Here is a 20,386-nt window from a genome sequence, read left to right as displayed (position 1 = left end):
TGAGTGCCCTTTCAGCATCATGTGAAGATAGATAAGCGACGGTAGCCACTGCAGTATCATTGCAGCCTAACTTTCCATGTTGGGTTTTTTGAATCATGTTTTTAAGGCTTAAAAAAAAAAAATTCTCCCTGTGACCGGAAGTCCACAAATGTTCCTTAGCCATTAATCTTTTCCTCTTAATGTAAGTGTGAAATTATTTGGTTTAGCTGACTGCTTGATTCAGCCTCTGCTATCACTTCCTTAGAACTTGGGTGGTGACACAGGGCCAGATTCTTGGTGACTGCATGTGTTAGATCTTAACAGAGAAAAAGTCCGACTCACCTGAAAAAAGAGCAGCCACAACCCGAGTCCTTGTATTCCTGAAGCTGAAGGGAGTACGGGAGTCACAGTACTTCCACAAGGAAGCATGGAACTTCCTCATCTCCAACATCTCTTCTGGCATAAGGCATACATGCAAGGGGGCCTGTAGGGCTGACCAATCACCCCCAGCTGCAGAAGGTCCATCCTTCAGGGCATAGCTTATTAAATTCAAAGTTTCATACTCCCCTGACTAACACAATGTAAAGAAGCCCGAGGCTTTTGTGGCAGCCTGCCCTGATCCAGGAACCACCTGTTCCTTGCAGTTCTCCAGCTAAGCTCTCTGCCCTTTATGGGGATTATCTGGCCCTCTTCCCAGCTGCATTTAATTATTAACCAGAGATGGCTGGCCCTAGGCCTCTTGCCCTTAGGTGAGCAAGCCACCCTGTTACCAGATTGCTTCCATAAGAAGTGTCTAGGTATCTTGTTTTTTGAGATATGCATGTCTAATGAAGAGAGGAGGTCTATGCAAAAGAATTACTCTAAAAGACTATTAAGGTTGCTAACTCAGGCACTCAGAAGTTTGATTCAAAGTTGCATGGACAACCTTTATTCTCTCTATATCATACTGTACCACCCTTATGTCACTCATGTCTTCTAGACAAGCATTACCTTGATCCCACAAGACAGTTAAAGATTTTCTTACTGGCCACTAGCTGGGGCAGGGACTTGGATGCCATTCACTATTTTATATCCTTCTCTCTTATCCAGTCTTGTTGGTCTCCTTACTGCAGAAAAAACAGTCCCAGTCTTTTCAATCTCTCTTCATATAAGAGTTATTCCATGGTCCCATCATTCTTATCTGTGTCTGAGCATCTTCTCTGTAGATTATGTCCTCTGAAGTGGATGAATACAACCAAATGCAGGATTCCAGGACATGTTTTATTACTTTATTTACTGCCATAAATATTTGGCACCTCACCAAGGTTTTACAATTAATAGAATTTGCCCATGCTGATTGGATCTGAAGCATTTCAAACAGTGTTAGTGCCCATTATAATAAGAAATGTTTCTCATTCACATACCTCAGCCTCCCTGAACATTTTACCCTTTCTCTGAGCTCCTACTCATGCAAATACCATTTCATTCAACAGGACCATTCACCTCAAGTGTCACAGAAACAAAGAGTCTAAACCATTTTAAAAATATAATGAAACATTAACAGGTGTGTTGTTAAGACACAAGGGCCGTGTCTACACTAGCCCCAAACTTCGAAATGGCCATGCAAATGGCCATTTTGAAGTCTACTAATGAAGCGCTGAAATGCATATTCAGCACTTCATTAGCATGCGGGCGGCAGCGGCACTTCAAAATAGACGCGGCTCATCCCAACAGGGCTCCTTTTCGAAAGGACCCCGCCTACTTCGAAGTCCCCTTATTCCCATGAGCAGATGGGAATAAGGGGACTTCAAAGTAGGCGGGGTCCTTTCGAAAAGGAGCCCCATCAATTTCGAAGCGCCGCGGCCGCCCGCATGCTAATGAAGTGCTGAATATGTATTTCAGCACTTCATTAGTAAACTTCGAAATGGCCATTTGCGTGGCCACTTCAAAATTTGGGGCTAGTGTAGACGTAGCCAAGAAGTCATTCTTCCACTCTACTCTGCGCTAGTTAGGCCTCAGTTGGAGTACTGTGTCCAGTTCTGGGCACCGCAATTCAAGAAAGATGTGGAGAAATGGGAAAGGGTCCACAAAAGAGCAACAAGAATGATCAAAGGTCTAGAGAACATGACCTATGAAGAAAGGCTGAAAGAACTGGGTTTGTTTACTTTGGAAAAAAAAGATTGAGGAGGAGACACTATAGCAGTTTTCGGGTATCTAAAAGGGTGTCAGAAGGAGGAGGGAGAAAACTTGTTGTTCTTGGCCTCTGAGGATAGAACAAGAAGCAATGGGCTTAAACTGAAGCAAGTGAGGTTCAGGTTGGACATTAGGAAAAAGCTCCCAACTGTCAGGGTGGTCAAACACTGGAATTAGTTGCTTAGGGAGGTTATGGAATCTCCATCTCTGGAGATATTTAAGAGCAGGTTAGATAAATGTCTATCAGAGATGGTCTAGGCAGTACTTGGTCCTGCCATGAGGGCAGGGGGCTGGACTCAATGACCTCTAAAGGTCCCTTCCAGTCCTAGCATTCTATGAAAAGTTGTCCATACAGAAGAATAGTAATCTGTACTTATCTCCTAGCCTCTTTACTATCATTAAATTCAGACAACAGCATTTCGAGATAGCTATGGAAGCATTATTCCCATGTTACATGGAGGAAAACTGAGGCTGGAAAAGCCTTGCTCGATATCTCGGAGAAAAACAGATCAAGGATTAGAACTCAGTTTTGTCAAATGGCACATTTTGACCATTGTGGAAGGCACTAACCACACTGTTAACTGAAGTCTTCCCACATTTTATCATGCCTGTAATGCTTTTCCCCTGGCTTTACAAGGCATTGGGCTTTCACCAGCAACACAATCCATTCAATATCTGGGTTTACTACTGTAACCCCAGAGATGCTGAGACCATGCACTAGGGAGAGTGAAGTCCCTGCTCTACAGCCTTGGCTGAGAGCCAGGTGGTTCTTAGCTCATGTGGTAGAGTGCTGGGCCTTAGCCCCTAAGATTACAGGCTCATTCCTTCCTGCCAACAGCCCGGGTGTGTTAGTCTCACACTAAACAAAACCCTTTTGAAACCAGTAGCACATAATTTTCTAAAAAGAAACATAGTGCCTTTGACAGGATCACCTTGAGCATCACATTTTTAACACTTGTGCATTGTATCAGCCTCCATGTAACTCATCCACTTATTGGCTCGCCACCTTCTAAAAAACAAATCAACAACAAAAAATGCCTTAAAACATCTCCTCCCTCATATCCACTTTTTAATTTTTCTCTCCCCATTATTGGCCTCATGACCCAAACACACTCTCATGGGTGAGCCATTCATTTATTTACCATACCATGCCATTAACACCACTGCTTTCTATCCATTTTACACCACCTTGTATTATTTAATTGTGTAATGCTATCTTGAGAGACGGTTTGTAGGAAAGAAGGTATACAAAACAGAGATGCTTTGTGGTATAATACTACAACTTGTCATATTTCCAGATAGATCATTTGTCTTTTAAGGCCAGTCTGAGGCATAGCATATAAAAGAAATAATATAGATGGACCAAAACAAACAACCTGAATTCAGACTGTGTTGGCAGGTGTTTCATTTAACTGCTGAACATGTATGTCCTCTGAACCATGTACAGGTTCACATTTGCAAATGGTAAAGGGAATAAAAGTTTGAATCTATCATATGAAGGACCTGAAATTAATTTGCCTCACTAGACAACAATACCTTTTGTTCCACATATTGTTCTGCTGGGCAGCATTTCTATTGGGTGCAGAAAATAGCTTTGCAAAGGGCAGCCAGGTTAAAAGGTTCGGAAGTTTGCTTTGGATCTGCCTGCTACAGCATGCTTTTACTCACCCAGGAGCTGCAGGCCAAATACAACTTCCTCTGCCTTGTCTCCTTCCAAGGGAAAAAGTACAGTGGAATTTTTGCTTATGTCACAGGCAGCCTATCAGCTCATCACAAACTCTGCAGCAACAGAATGGCCTCCAGGCCTTTCTCCTGGATATGAACAATGCTACCATCAACCTTTGCAACCAGCCATCCTCCAGTATTCTGTCTGATCCGTGCAGTACCACAAATACAGCACCCATTGTATTGCTAACTGGGATGCTGAAATAATGCGTATAGTGTAGGTGGGGAAAGCCCTGGACCCAGTTCTTTGAATGATGGAAACCGTTTCAAACCAGGGGGTTTAGCAGCAGCCCAGCACCCCTAATTCCAGCAACTACGTGTACAACATCTACAGACCATAGAGGAAACAGCTCAGCCAAAGGTAGGGTTGGAGAAAAGGGTCAAAGCTTGTGATGGGAAACAGGCCTGGCCTTTCAGAACCACTAAGTGATAAACAAATGCTGGGGCACCTCTTTTCCTGTTAGGTGTTACTGACCCACAGGAGGAAAAAAAAAGTCAGTCAGGGCCACACATCAACAAACTGAATACAACAACAACAAAACCCTCACTTGGTCCTAAGTGAGAAGAAAAGACAAAGAGAGGCAAGCTGAAGGAACCCCTCTTTACACTTAACTCTATGCAGCAGTGTCAAGGCTAGGGGCAGAGGGGTGTAGGGAGGCTTGTCACAGGACCAACTGAATTAAGCCAGGGGCTAGATGTGGCCCATGACTTGTGGGTTCCCACTCCTTGCTATAAACCCTCAATGCAGAGAGCCATGTGCCTGGGGGGGAAGCTAACCCAAGCCCTATTATTACTCTATACAAAGCTCTGCAACTTTATGAGGTATGCATGGCCAAGCAAAACCACAAGCTGCTTTCCTTGCGCATACCTCATGCTCTCCTCATTCTACTCTCTCCCCTCGTTCTGGTTGTCTTCACTGTTAATTTGGATTTCAAATTCTTCTGATAAGGGCATGTCAACACAGCAGCCTTATTTTGAAATAAGCTATTCCAGGAGAGCTATTCTGGAATAGTTTATTCCATAACCATGCTGCTGTGCACAAATCGCATTCCAAACTAGCACTTAGCTATAAATACTGTGGGGACAAGAACTGATCCCTGCAGGACTCTAGTAAAAAAACTGACCCATTTAATGAGGAGTCCCTGTTTACAATTACATGTTGAGAAGTAATCCAGCTTTCGATTCATTTACTAAGTGCCATGTTAGTTTTCTATTGTTCTCAATTTTCATTAAGTGCTTTAAAGAAGTCTATTATTTCCACATTAATACATTTACCAAACTTGTAATCTCACCAGAAAAAAATATCACAGGTGACAAATTCCCCTATCAGCCCCCTGGGGATCCCTGTGCTTCCTGGAGGTTTTCTGGTGTGCTTCAGAGACTCACAGGGGCCCCTTAACTGCTGAGGTCTTTCCAAAGGTAGGGGTCTCCACTCAACAAACCAGTCTCATTGTGGGCAAGTCCTCAGAATGGGTAAAACAGGCCTCTTTGCAGGCTTCTGCAGTTCCAGCAAGGTAGCCCTCTGGGGAAGGTTGGCAGAGGGAGGGGAATCCAAATCTGCCCACTACCCTGGACTCCAGCCCAGGGTCCCTAAGAAAGAGAGGCAGCTAGTGGGGCTCTTACCCCTGCCCCAATGCAGTGACCTCACCCTGAGCCACTTTGCTCACCACTTCCCCTTGATACATTCCATACCTGCTGTGCACCTTCCAACTCCTTGCTGCTAGTGCCTAGGGAAAAGCTTTTGATAGGAAGTCTAGAGGCCTCAGCTGACCAAAGATGCTGCTTAGCCCCAGCTGTGGCTAACTCCTAATGAGGCCCCAGCTGCCTGCCCTAATTGGGCTTAATCAGGGAACAGAAAAGCATTAGCCCAATATGCAGTGTTTCTGCCTTCCACCAAGTCCTTGCAGCTCCCAAATAGGACCAAGTCCTTGCAGCCTACAGGCTGTGGTCTGCCACACAGTGCAACAGGCTGTATAGTCCACGTGTTGATTGGCATTAATTACGTTACCCTCTTTGAATTCTTTATTCATTCATTTCCTATGTCAGCAACTCCATTAGCCTGCCTTGGATCAGTGTTACACTGACAGATCTAAAATGACCCAGATCTTCCCATTTACCCTTGTTACATGTTAGCAGAACATGAGCTTTGCTCCAGTTTTCTGAAATCTACCCAATGATCCAAGCTTTCTGAAAGTCAACATTAATGGTCCAGCCAGGTCTTCAGCCAGCTTTTTTGAATCTCTTGGAGGAACATTATCTAGATCTGCTGATGTCAAACAGCACTAGATTAAAGCACACTAAGGAGCATATAGGCACACCAGCAAGAGGTGCAAATGATGTGATGAAAGATGCTAAACAGAGGCTAATACAGTCTATTTTTACTAGATAAACCTACAAAAGTTGCCAACTTCTCATTAGATGCGCCCAATTTTGGAACTTTATCTGGTAGGATGATTGACTATTTTGTTTAGGTAAACGAATGGTAAATGATCTTTTCAGATTGTAAAAGTGGCAAGAGAGGAGCCTGACTTCTCTTGGAAACATAAAGGCCATTTCTACACAGGCCACTTCCTTTGGAAGCGGCATGCTAATACACGAAGCAAAAGATGCTAATGAGGGGTGGATGCAAATTCCCCGTGCCTTATTAGCATAATGTCATGTGATCTGGAGTCCAGAAGACCGATCTTCCGGACTCCAAAACGCCGTGTAGAAGCATGGCCCTGGGGGGGGGGGGTACTTCCAGAAGGAAGTCCTTCCAGAGGCCCCTTCTTCCTGAAAATTTTTGGGAAGGGGCCTCCAGAAGGAGAACTTCCTTCCAGAAGCCCCCCACCCCAGGGCAGTGCTTCTACACAGTGTTTTGGAGTCCGGAAGAATGGTCTTCTGGACTCCAAATCACGTGACATTATGCTAATGAGGCACAGGGAATTTGCATCCATGCCTCATTAGCATCTTTCACTCCGTGTATTAGCATACCACTTCTGAAGGAAGTGGCCTGTGTAGAAACGGACAAAATGTTTATGCACGGTCTGCTAAGAAGGCTTTTGCTACTCAAAATTTGTCCTCTGGGTCATATATGGAACAAGCACATGCTCTAAGTGTATCTTCAGATAATGAAACATGCTTTCTCCAACATAAATAAGAGAGTATCACTTGAAGTGACTTTTAATGTGCATAAGAGGTACAGATTTGAAAGCCCCTCAGACTGAAGGTCACAAAGGCCCAGACTCTGAGCCCTTATTTTTGCTGGTGAACAGTTACTCATATGAGCAATACTACTCAGCACAGAGAAGGCAGTATTATAAATTAATAGAACTGTGCAGGACTAGAATTTCATCTGTCACCAGATGCACTCATTTGCAAGGTACCTCCCCGCAGCTGTTCCAGGGATTAGCTTTCTTCCAAGGCCAATGCTTCCTCTTGTGGTCTCTTCACCTGTTGTCTTTTGTCTCACAGAGGATCCTCTCATTCCAGGAGCTGCAACATCCTCTTTATGACTCTGACCAGGTTACTATGTGGCTTCTGGAGTGTAGAGACTCACTTGACCATTCTGTCAGTGGCTAATGAGGAACCCAGGACCACCCACTACTCCAGGTTCCATCCCAGGGAGTCCAATACACATAGCCAAGGTCTGTTCAGTCCTCTACCTAGCCAACCCCCAGGGTCCTGTGCTTCCCTAGGTTGTCTCCTTCCCTCTCCAATGCACATAGGTTAGCTGCAGATTTCCTCACTGAAACCATTTGTGTTAACAACATCCAGCTTTATACTCACCCAGCCCCCAATTTCTCAGCAGAGCTCCATCTTCCAATCAGAGGTTTTCTTCTCCATCCTAAAGTCCTCATGTGTGGCCTGTCTCACTCACTGGTCCCTTTCTCAGCTTCCTTCGTGCTCTCAGGCCTGATGCGTGGTGAACAACCCATCAACACCGTTCTGCAACAAAAATTGCTTTCTGAAAAAAAATATTGTTATGAATTGTAGCCCAAAGTGACACATGCAAACTTTCCCACAGAATGGAGATTGTCAAAATATTGACTTGAAACAGAAGTTTTCAAATATTTCTGAATCTGGGAAACTAGCCAGGCAGGCTACTGGGGATTGATCCCAGGGAGAGGGGCAGCTGTAGAGCCCGGGAAGCCAGACAAGGGCGGGGAACTGGACAGCTCATTAAATATGCATCTGGTGTGTCTGGTAACTTAAGGAGCCAATAAGCAGCTGGGAATCCCAGGCAGCTGGACAGACAAGCTGGTTAAAAATGAGGCAGGGCCAGCCACCCTCACTCATTTCCATTGAAAGTTACAATGGAATCTCAGTGTTTTGTATGACAGTGTTGATTCCATTGTAATCCACATTTTCAGCTGGAAAACCCTTCTACTGGAAATTTTTTGACCAGCTCTATAAATTAACACTATGGCGGCCTGATGACACAGTGCAAAACATGTAAATTTACCCAGTACCTGCTAGCACTATTCCTTCTGTGCTCTTAGTCCAGCTTTTTCATAATAACTAAAATGCCAACCCACCCACTGTGCAGTTAGACTTGGTTCTGTGTGAGAACTAAAATAAATATAAGCCCACCTAGTTTGTATGAAATGTTTGTCAAATGTATTGTGGCCTGGGAAAAGCATCACATTAAACAAACTAAACTCAGTTTGCAGATTGAATTCTTGGGTAACTAAAAACAAAGTGGGTCCCAGATGTGAAAAAGTCATTGATTTGACTCCAATTGGGAAGAAGATGACGATGACAACAGAACTGCAGGACATAGGAGGTTTGAGAGGAGCTCAACTGTGTGGGAAAAGCAGGGCAAGGACTGAATTTTCCATTCCTCTGGATAGGTCTTTCCTGATGCCAATCCTTCACGTGTAGCATTAGTCCACATGCTTCGGAAGTTGTCAGACATTGTTGTTCTTCCACCCTCCCAAGGACATTTGGAACTACATCTTGATTTGATTAGCCACAAGAACTGCTGCAGCCACACTTTTGCGAACATGCAGGTACATCCCTTGCCCATCTCCTGCATTGCTCGGTGAACTTCGGAAGTTCCTTACAAATGCCATGCAGCCTAGGGCACCAGCTGATGTGTGGGGAGGGACAAGGTCTGGAAGTGTTTTGAACAAGCCCAGGCAGGTCATTTCAGAGCTAATTCTGAAAGCCAACCAAGTGACAATCCACTTTGTGATCCATTTTTTGAGGCGGAAAAAAAAAAAAAAACACTTTATGCCCAATTCTATAAGATGAGTATAGTATTAACTTATTAGCTGACTCAACTCCATTTTGTGTGAAGGATTGAGAGGATCGCCTCTAGCTTTAGTCCCTTTAACTCTAATTAAAGTGTACACCAGATTAAATTCAGAATGAAGTAGCCAGGTCAGGCAATCCACTTCAAGTTTAATGGAAGTTAATGATTCATTGATCAAACTCATTTATGTCTAATTAAAGCCTTCCTGCCTTGGAACAGACAAGGGGTACATTTCATACTACACCTCTCTCTGCCTGGCAATGGCAAATTTGCTGCACAAGTGAATAGAAAATTTAGTGTCTGTCTTTCAGGAGTGCAGGGTTTGGCTATTGAAATGCATATGTAAAGTATAATTATTTTAGATGAATTCACCAAGTGGAGGGGGTTTGCATAATGTTACCAAATAGAACCCTTGCATCCAGCTGCACACAGTCAAATTGTAAAGTAAGCGTACATGCACCAGCACCTGCTCACAATGACGACTCTCAGGGATCATCATAACTAGGGATGTCTGAGGCTTTCAAGCATGACCCTTAGCATAGTCAAGTGTCAATGTTTGAAAGCTTGGGATAGAGAGGCAAACTTCTTTCTGCATGCTGATTCATGCTCCTTGCTGCCCACAAACTTTTCAAATGGGCAAAATGGCAAAACCATCTAAGGCACAGGGAAGATGGTATTTAGTGGCTGAGCATAAAAAGACATCCAAGACAGTGCCAGAGCCAGGCATTATTGCTTCCTCCACATATAAAGTCCTCTTTCATCAAGTACCTCCTCAAAAGAATGCTCTTAAAGCTCGTAGGCATTGCATGATACATAAATCATACTATTAGTTTCCCAATACAGGGACTATAACAACATTCTTTATTGGATTTATTTGAGAAAACAAAATTAAACATGAATCCCATAACCTACTTACATATTTCCCTTTCTGATCTCTTAAAGTCTACATCATCATTTCTATACAATTTAACATCAACTCTTACACAAACTCAACTTGCTTTGTAGCTAAGATTTGCCAGGGGGGCGGGGAGGAGGCGTGTTTGAGACCATGAATGCCTTCCACAGGGCACTGTCAAACTGGTGATATGTTCTCTCACTAGATTTCACCAACCCACTAACAAATGTGAACTCCTAAATCACTGAAACAGTTGTACCTTAGAGTCACAGTCTCCTGGCACTTTCCCATCCATCTTGCTACCCAGGAAAGCTGGACTTAGTGCTAGTTAGTTACTATCCACCAAAGATCACAAAATACTCAGGTTACTTCCCAATCCACGCAGTCAGATCAATTTGTATCTCAGATCTCTCAACCAAAGACAAGAAGTGTATAGCCAATCCTGTGATAAACTTATGAAAGTTTTATTAAATAGGAAAAAGAAACAAGACAAAGTTATTCACAGGTTAATGTAAGCTAGCATATTCACACAAATGAGCACCATCTTTGGTTTCTAAAGATGACAGAAATGTTGCAACTGGTCAGTTCAAAATGTTTCAGGGAAGACCCTAGGGACATCTGCCTTAATTTAAACTTTCAGGAGGCCAGAGACATTAAACAGCAAAGAAATGAAAAAAAAAATTCTGGTGACCCTGTTTTACCTTTTATACTTAGCCTGCCAGTGCATGAGATGAGTTCCCCCACATGTCCCACAACCAAGGTATGATGTTGCTTAGTGGTCTGCTTAATTTTGATGGACCTTCTCAATGGGCTGATTCCTATGCCTGGGTTCACAAGTTTACAGAAAACATTCTCATAGTTACAAGGCAAAACTTCTATATTTTCTCCTAGCATGCAATACTGGCATTGTACATGAGATTCATGCAGGAAGGAATTTACAAGCATTTCATAGTGTTAAACTTTACGTACATTCTTATAAGACGAATGCCTATTTTGAACAAAACAAACAGAGCTGAGCAGGTTTGGTTTCCAGCTATGAGTTTATCAGTGTGCATCCTAACACCTAAGGACATGGTAAGAACTGGTACATGGCTTGTCAGAGGGGTAGCCATGTTAATTTGCAGCTCCACAAAAACAAGTAGTCCTGTAGCTCCTTAAATACTAACAATTTTATTTGTTAGGTAATGAGCTTTCATGGGTAAGACCCACTTCATCAGATATGGACCATTTATATAGTGGGGGGGGGGAAGAAAGTTCATTGATCAAACTCATTTTATGTCTACTTAAAGCTTCCCTGCTATATTGTCCAGGACTGCTTGTTTTCACGATGGTTTGTCAGCATCACCTTCACATCACAATATTCAGGATGGACGAGCTGGTTGATGTGTCCCTGCTGAATCTTAGTCCAATAGTCACATCAGGGCAGCTAGCATCCTGTGGATGGTAATGCAGTCAAACACAATTTCTTTTGCTTAATTCAGTTTTAGATTTATTTGTCTGGCTTTTCTGAAGCAATAGATGAGGCTGCAGTCATGCTCTGCCATAGGTTCTACAATGCTGTCTCCAGCTCATATACCTGAAAGTCATCAGCTCTGATACTGAGCCACACATGTCCCATTAGTACATATTGTTGGTGACAGTACTTTTGATCCTGAACAGCATTCTCTACCATCTGTATCTCTCTGCTCAAAGTGTGGGGAGGTAGCTTATTGAGTAGCTCTTGCCAGTATCCACATTTTGCATTATGTACTGATAATATTTTTGCTTTTGCTATTTCTGGTAATATTTCTTAAGTTGCAAGCATTTGATAGCTTTTTTAATGCTTTGTTGAAATCTCTTGGGATTCTGCACATAATAAGAGCAGTATACCAGTATTTCTCTCTATATATATCATCTATAGATATCACAGCACTTTGCAAAGGAGGTCAGTATCATTATCCCAGTTTTATAGAAGAGGAAACTTCTGACAAAATTTAAGTTTGCTTGAGCTCTTGATGGCTTCCATTTTGCTTATCCAATCGTGGGCTCAGTGATTCTGTGAAAGGAATGGGGCCTTCTTTTTTCATTTGTTTAATTGCTCCCATTATCTTCTAATGCAATGGGTACTCTGTGAAGCAAGTGCTGACTCTTTATAAATTTCTAGTTTTAGTATGGCCAGAATACATTCCAGGCACTCAAAGACATCTTGGTAATCTTGTAACAACTTTGTTGCAGGGATGCGGATTGTACGGTTTGCTTATGTATTTTTGCTTTGCTTACGTGTTGATGCATTTTTTTTTTTGTTTCAGATTTAGCGTCCCTAAGGTCACGCATTCACTTACTTTAACGGAAACCATTGCCTTCTGTGTTGTTGGCACTACCTGAAATTTTCAGTCTGTATACTTTTCTTTGGTATTCTGCTTATAATTTACTTTGTCCTACTAGTATTATGATCATGCCATTGAATAGGGTTGTTTTGGCTGTGGTTGGTTACAATTTCACCTTCCTCTCTTGCATTATGTCTTTGCAGCCTTGCTCATTCACTAATACCCCAGTGTGTTTTGGTGTTGCCACCTTGTCTCTGCATCCAGTGCTGGTTGGAGCATTACAAACTATTTGTCCGGTGTTAAAGAGCATCAATGTCACGTGCATGCAAAACCTCATCCCCTTAACTACTGCTTGCTTCCTTAACATGGTGCATCCTTCCTCTTCTTTTCTGAAAGCTTAGGCATAATGATTTCTTTTGCCACAGTTATTCTATATGACCCCCATATGTAGGACGGCATGTATTGACCAAAACTGAGCTACCCCTGGACCTATAAGCAGCCTATTTGAAGCAATCTTTTTAGTGTGCTGGATCCCAGAGGAGCCATACTTTTCCACAAGGTCACAACAGGTTTGAGTCTAGGCCTATGGGCTCCATGATTCACTGCTCTCTGTGGCTCACTGCAGCCAGTCAAATTCATAACCCTGAGACACTTTACTTTTGTGGGGTACAAGGCACATCAGACAGTACTTGCCGTAGCACGGAGTAGCTTCTTCAAAACAAGGTGGATCATAATCATTACCTGGAATACAGCAACTCATTTTAGGTCAATATTAGACAGGCAATCATAGTTCATACTGATGGAAGCCAGAGCTAATCCAGAGGCAGGAAAATATGGCTAATGAACTGACTGGCCCACAGCCCAACAGGAGCTGTGGACTGGTCCCCTGCCTGCCCCACCGCTGCATGCTGCTCACGGCAGTCGGCTGCAAGGCCATGTGCTCTGAGCGTCTCAATGACTATTTGTAATGAATTCCTTGCCCTGCTGGCAATGAGATGCTATCAGCCATTGTAGAGAAGATCAAAAATGTGGGATATTTTTCAGTATCCGTTGACTCAGCACCAGACATGTCCCATTTAGATCACATGACTGTCATCTTGTATTATAAGCTACCCAGTGAGCCAGCTGAGCGTTTCATGACCTCCGTAAACATCACCAGCCACACAGGGGAGAAACTTGCCTCATATCTGCTCAATTTCATCACTGAAAGTGAGATAGACATCAGGCTTTGTCATGGCCAAAGCTGTGATAATGCAAGTAATACGGGTGGCAAACATTCAGGGAGGTCGGCAGAGATAAAAGAGTACAATGCATTTGTTGATTACATACCATGCACTGCAAAACTCACTCAACCTTGTTGACCAGTGTGCTATTTATTGTTGTGTTGAAACAATTTTTTTTAATTTTGTCCAAGAATTGTATAATATTTTCTCTGCATCAACCAGTTGCTGGATGATTCTTAGAGATTCATTACAAAGGGAGGCCCAGTACCCAAATCACTCTTAGGATATAGTGGTGTACCAACACCAAAGATGTGAATACGTTTATTCTGGGATGCCCCAACATCCTTGAAGCACCAGAGAGCAAAGATGGTGAATTTCTAAAATCAGCAACAAGAAAAAATGCAAAAATCCAGAATACTGGTATTTAGTGTGAGGCGGGAATGATAGACTTCTCCCATTCAGCAGGTGTGGTTTAATCTTGCAAACTGCTCCAATTGATCTTTCCACTGTTATAAGTGTAATTTGGAGTCTTGGAAGTGTCCTCCAATAAATGCAGGATAGTTTGGATGAGTATGAAATTCTGGGTACTGCAATAAGAGTTTGAATTTACTGATTCATTTGTGGATTTGGACAAACAAAGACAAGGTCTGCATATTTCCTATTAAAATTCCTGAAGGCCAATTTGAGACCATCTTTAGGGATACATGCCAATGTTCATTTAAGCCGAGTGCTTGGACAGCCACCCAGAAGAAAGTCAAAAAGCTGCCCAGCTGATTATCAGAGTGCTCACAACCAGCAGCATATGTTTCTATTAGTGGTGCACATCCACCCAGGCCTTGGTGCACATAAAATTTATTCTGCTCATGGAAGAAAAATGTTAGCAGGAACATCAGTATGTGCCCTAAAGCAAGGAAGAAGTTTGATTTCCAGGCCCTTCAATCTTTGGTTGATCACTAAGGAATTGCCATAATACACAGTGTCCTGCTGAGCACCTTAAGCGAATTGGTGAATATTAGCACTGAGCAGTCATATTAAGCATGCTATGTTAATTTTACATAATAAGCCTTGAACCATGGTAATAGCCTAAACAATGGACACAGTGTGTTTGTGGATTATAATTAATTTGTGTTGGCATAACTCCTCATTGGCCTAGTCAGAAAATGGGACCCCCCCACTGTGCTAGAAACTGGGCTGATACGGAACAAAAAGAGCTTTACACTCTAAGGCTGGGTCTAGATTGCCGAGAACTGTCAACAAAAGATACTCAAATTGCACAATGTATTTGCATACCTTTTGCCAACAGTTCTGTCAGGAGAGGTTTGTGTGACATTTGGCCCATTCACACGGGGCCAAATATCCCAAAATCCCCCTCTGTCAAGACATGTCCTCCTCCTCGTGGAACAAGGTGTACAGGGATGTCGACGGAACGCTCCTGACTGGCAGATCTCTGAGAGATCTGCAGTTTGGATGCAGGCCTTGTTGACAAAACTTCGTTCGGAGAAGTTGTCAACAGAACCCTACAGTTTAGGCACAGCATAAGTGTAAGATGAGAGAAAATAGGTTGACAAACAGATTGGAGGAGGCACAAAGCAACAGTGAAACAATGCAAAAGATTCCCCTACCCACAGCTGACTGTAGCATCCATATACACAGATGTGTTTAAAGAATAGTTAGAAGGAAGGAATGCTGTTCACAATGCCTGCAGTATTACTGTCTCCATTAAAGTGGTCATTCAAACTTACTACAAAATGTTAACAAAATTCCATATGGAAAGCTTAATATAATACAGGCCCCTCCCCTCTTGTCTGGGGCCTTTAGGTGATATTGTAATACCAAAAACAAACACAAAACATCTTGTATTTTTGAACCTTCATCTTACAAGCTAAATATTGTAAAGAGTAGAGTTTCTAATCCATAGCCAGCTACCATTCAAAACTTCGTAAGACGACTTCAGGGCATAAAGCAAACATGGATGGGTATAAGTTGGGTAAAATATCCCCTATAGGCAAGTTTATTCCATAATTGTCCATTGAGTTCATACTCCTTTTTTCAAAAGGACACTGACAGAGACAGCTTTGTGGATTAAATGGAGCCCCAGTCTGAACAAGTATACAGTTTCTATGTTTCTAATATCTAAATCTTAAGACTAGTATTCTTATTACACCTGTGTTAATGTCGTATACTTTTGATGGATGTAGCGAGACAAGCTTCTAAGGAAAGTATAATTACTCTTTTGGAAGATTTACATCATCTCCAGAAGGTCATTAGCAAGTTCCTAATATGCCTGAATTACTTTTGAAAGACTGAAGAGGCCTTAAGTGAAGGTGTTTCGAGATGAATAATCATTCATAGGCGTTATGATTTTCTATCCATTAATACTGGCTATGCAACTGAGGCATCAGATATTGAGTAATTAATAACTGGTACATCAGCTGTAGTGTTCTTCTACACCATTAAATTAAGGCCAGATTAAAGGAAGATTAGGTGGATGAACAACGGAACACAATACCTAAGTCTACGTCAGGTAATGGATGAGTTTATCCTTTGCATGGTGCCTCCACCCACATATGCTGTACAAGTAAAGAAGTCTAGTTCCCATGAGTACTTTCTGTGACAAGCAGTTTTCTGTTACATACATTAACGATATTTGAATGTGAATGTTTCCATATGAAAGCCCACAGCTTGTCACACAGACAGCAACAGGTTGCAGATGCCTCACCCCAAGCCCTGGACCTGCTGAGGTGGGAAGAGGTGTATAACCCTGCTGCCACCTGTACTGAACTGCCACCAGCTGGGGCAGGGGGAAGCAGCTGTGCCAATCAGGCCCAGAAAGGAGTTGCCCTGGACTTGCCACATCCTGAGGAAGTGGCACCTGTCCCCCAGCCCCAGCCCAGACCTGCTCCTTCCCCAGCCTACACCCAGACATGCCAAAGTCATGGAGTGGTGTATGCACAAACCAGGTACTGCAGGAGCAGTTGCAGCTATGAAGAGGTGCCTCTCACCTGGCCCTAAACTTTTGTAGTGAGAGGGGGCCAGGAATAGTCCTCTCTCAATGGGGAGTTTCCTTTTAAACTAAGATAATGACTAATGGTGAAGCTGTAAGGTTCATAGATACTTTGTACTGCTATATATTGCACCACACCTATCCATAACATAGGGCTGTATGGCATGTATTCTATGGCTCTATAATTTTAGTATGCAGGACTTGTGCAGAAAGGACATGACTTAAAATTGCTATTGATATGTTAATAGTTTTACCTATTAGAATTCAATTTTTCTAAATATCCATACATGGTCCAAAATAATTTGGTTGTTCAAGTAAAAATACTAAAATTTAATTTCTAAATTGATTTTCAAACATCTTACGTATTGGAATACCACAAAAATCAACACAATGTATCACCTTCCTGAATTGTCACCTACAAAGATAGAATGACAAAGAATCCTTTCTGTAGTTAGAACTCACTGGACATTTTTCAAAAGAAAGTGAGAATATGACAACATACATTTGCTTACCATAGCTAGCAGCTTTGTTTTTATGTGCTGTTCCGATCCCTGAGGCCTCTCTTCTCCGCTGTAGTCCCCTCCAAATAGATGTCAAAATTAGTCTGTTTAAACAATAGGTTGAGCCACACTCACTGTAGAAACCCTTTGTTTTCTGTTTTATTAGTCACATCACCATTCTATTGCCCTTTAAATGTCCCAAGTTCAAGAGCACAGCTGTACATATCCAGGAAATATTTCTATGTGTTGTAATAAAACATGGGGATACAGTTTCCTGGGACACAGATAAGATGGAAGAAAAGGGGAACTGAGAACGGGCAGCAGAAAATTGGCTAACCCAATAGACAGGAAAGGAAGATTGTTTTCAGAAGGATGGAGAGCTGGAGTTGAACATGCAACAGTTTTAGCAATGCAAATCATTGACTTGATTACTCAGTTACCAAATTTGGCTTGTTTGCAGCATCTCCACCTGGAGACATGAAACAACTCAAGGACTTACTTCCACCCAATTAACAGAAATGACACAGTATCTAATGTCAATAGCTTCCCTGACTTATTAGTTGTCTCTTTAAAACTACATTGTACATTCTGACTACTCTCATTTATTCGTGGGGATTTATTTGGTGGAAGAAGCTACCAAAATTATCTGACTATGCATTAACTAGCCTAAGATGTACTCAGGTTACCAAGTGTAACAGAGAAATTGCAGATTACTAAAAACTCCCTCAGCAAAGAGACAAAACATGCTGAATTTGTGGGGATATGATCTATACATCCTTTCCTGCTGTGGAAATTGGGTGGGGGTGAGAGGATAAATGAGAAAAAGGAAATATGCCAAAGGAGGAGAGGGAGATGTTGGGGGCAATATAAATCATTGTACTTTAGGTTGTGAACATCACATATCTAAAAACAGTATTACCCAGTAATGGTATGTGAGATACATTTTAACAAGGACTTTTGTTTTGGGGGGGGATTCATTTAGGAAGTATGACTTAGCACATTTCTAATACTGTCTAGCTGTCTAAAAAGAAGAGGGTTTCAAAGCTCTCTTCTTATGCACAATAAAAAGCCATGTATTTCTGTAAGCCTTGATCTGGTATTTTAATGTACTTTTCAGTGTGTGGATGATGGTGATGAAGTTATTAACTCTGAATGGTTGAGCATTTGCATCATCACATGTCTTTTGTCTTATGGTGTTTGGCTGACTTATATTCCTGATTAGAAGTCCTTGCAGCCCCCTGGATTTCATACTCAAACTATCCTGCATTTGTTGAAGAACAACTCCTAGACTGCTCATTAGGTTTATAGTAATAGAAAGGTCAATTTGAGCACTTTGCAAGCTTAGACTGCACCTGCTGAATGGCTAAAGTATGTCATTCCAGACGTCATCCAGAACAGCCGTAATTGTACATTCCTTGTTCGGCACATTAAATTAGAGGAGGACGTGGTAAGAACGTCAGCATTTTCAGCGTTTTGCATAAGACAATATTGTGCCACTAATCTACGTTTTCATTTCAGAGAAGGAAGGTAGCCTTGAAACAGGTAAAAAAGTTACCTCATCCATAATAGACTTTAAGGTTAGAAGAGAGTGTCATGGTCACCTTGTCTGATCTCCACATTACACAATAGAAGCTCACCCACGCACTCCTGTAATAGACTCCTAACCTCTTCTATATTTTGTTTAAAAGGAAATATGCCAATAGAGAGTAGTAGTAAAACAATGTACCCATCCAGAATTTTCCAGATCTGAAGAAGTGGGTCTATCCTATGAAAGCACATCACCTAATAAATAACATTGTTAGTCTTTAAAGTGCCTTTTTGCTTTCCACACAAAACAATGTATCTTCTGCGTTTTGTTGGCTATTACTTAAAACAAACGTCTGAAACCAGATGTCTCATTCCTGGCTTTTCCTGCAATGACATCACAGTCTTCTGTGAAAAACACATTGGATGTGTACAGCATTCGCATCTCACTACTAGAGCCAGCAGGCACAGGAAACAGGCCAATCAGAAATCCTTGTTTAAACACAATTCTTTCCAGCTGACCAATGGGGCAAAACCATAAAATGAAATAAGATTAACTTGCTGATGCAGGAGCATGACTTGTGAATACCTGCCATAAATGAATAAACAATTCTTGGTTGATGAAAGGCTGTGACAACTGCGGGTCATGCAATAACTGCCTTCAGAAGGAGACTGACCCACCTGACCATGGAAAAAGCTGGACGCAGAATTATTTACCTTCGGTGATGTATTTGATTAGCATAAACTACAATTCAAACTTTTTTGGAGGTCAGTTTCCTGCCTGAATCAAGCAGCATACAAGTGATTGGCAAAGTGAAGTCCCACTTTGCACAATATGGCTTTCCAGACACTATTTACTGACAGACCCCAGTATGCCTTGGAAGAATTCAAGGAATTTGCATACCTATGGGAGTTTGATCTCCACAGCGTCTTCCCAGCAAGCCCACAGTATAATAGCAACATGGAATCAATTCTGAAAACAATGAAGGGACTGTAACACAGGGCAGCTGCTTGTGATTCAGACACCGTGTTAGCATTTTTGGTACACACAACCATCCCATCTTAGGGCTGCCAAAACAGTCCATTCAAGGCACTTTTAATTCCTTTGTCCTATCAGTGCCTGCAATTGTTTCCCTTCAATGTCTCAAATTCCGGTAACCTATGAGGGAAATCCTGTTGCAGCAGGAAGGCTGGAGATGCTGCTCAAAGGAGGAAGTAACTGACAATCAGAGGAAGCAACCACATAAGTACAAGTAAGCCAGGGTCCTGCTGTCCCTGGAGACAGACACTCCTATGAGGACCCAGCCACTGCGGAGACACCAGAAGAAGTGATGTCAAGGGTGCAACAGCACCTGAGTTACAAACAGTGACCCTGAGGAGCAAGTGATTTAAAAGAAAAGGAGCCAACATACATAACACCCAGAGACATCCTACAGAGAGAGAGAGAACCATCCAGAGACCAACTTCCTAGGAAGGGAGGTGTCTCTACAGAGAGAGAGGTTGCTAGCCTAGGAGATGGAGATACTTTGGTTTTCTCAACAGGTGGCCACACTGGATGTGAGTTATCTCAAAGAGTATGTCACTAGCAAAATCTGTGATAAAGACAAGATTCTAGCTTGGCAATGTGCTAGCAGCCTCAGGCAGAAAAGATGGGGAACGGAAGGCTTGGCATTAATAATTTGTTTCTAATGTTTATAAGAAAAAGAAAATGTCTCATGATATAAATGGAACTGGAGAAAGAGGGTCCATGTTCTCTAGCAGAGCTGTTATTGAACAGGGAGAATTAGGCTAGAAGCAATTCAGCTGCCTGCACAGAGGTGTG

General features: G+C 42.3%; 2 long non-coding RNA genes across 5 annotated transcripts in view; one reads left to right on the top strand and one right to left on the bottom strand.

Moving 5' to 3' along the window:
• Nucleotides 1-574, bottom strand: part of LOC142011204 (uncharacterized) — a 62,331-nt gene extending 61,757 nt beyond the window's left edge. For all 4 annotated transcript variants that reach the window (XR_012644990.1, XR_012644989.1, XR_012644991.1 and 1 more), the window contains exon 1: nucleotides 322-574. This is a non-coding gene — a long non-coding RNA (uncharacterized LOC142011204). The remainder of the gene's footprint in view (nucleotides 1-321) is intronic.
• Nucleotides 1-20,386, top strand: part of LOC142011205 (uncharacterized) — a 98,371-nt gene that overhangs the window by 25,303 nt on the left and 52,682 nt on the right. The window lies entirely within an intron of this gene.

The sequence above is a fragment of the Carettochelys insculpta genome, chromosome 3 (assembly GCF_033958435.1).
Source record: "Carettochelys insculpta isolate YL-2023 chromosome 3, ASM3395843v1, whole genome shotgun sequence".
NCBI lineage: Eukaryota > Metazoa > Chordata > Testudines > Carettochelyidae > Carettochelys > Carettochelys insculpta.
This window is presented reverse-complemented; position numbering and strand designations above follow the sequence as displayed.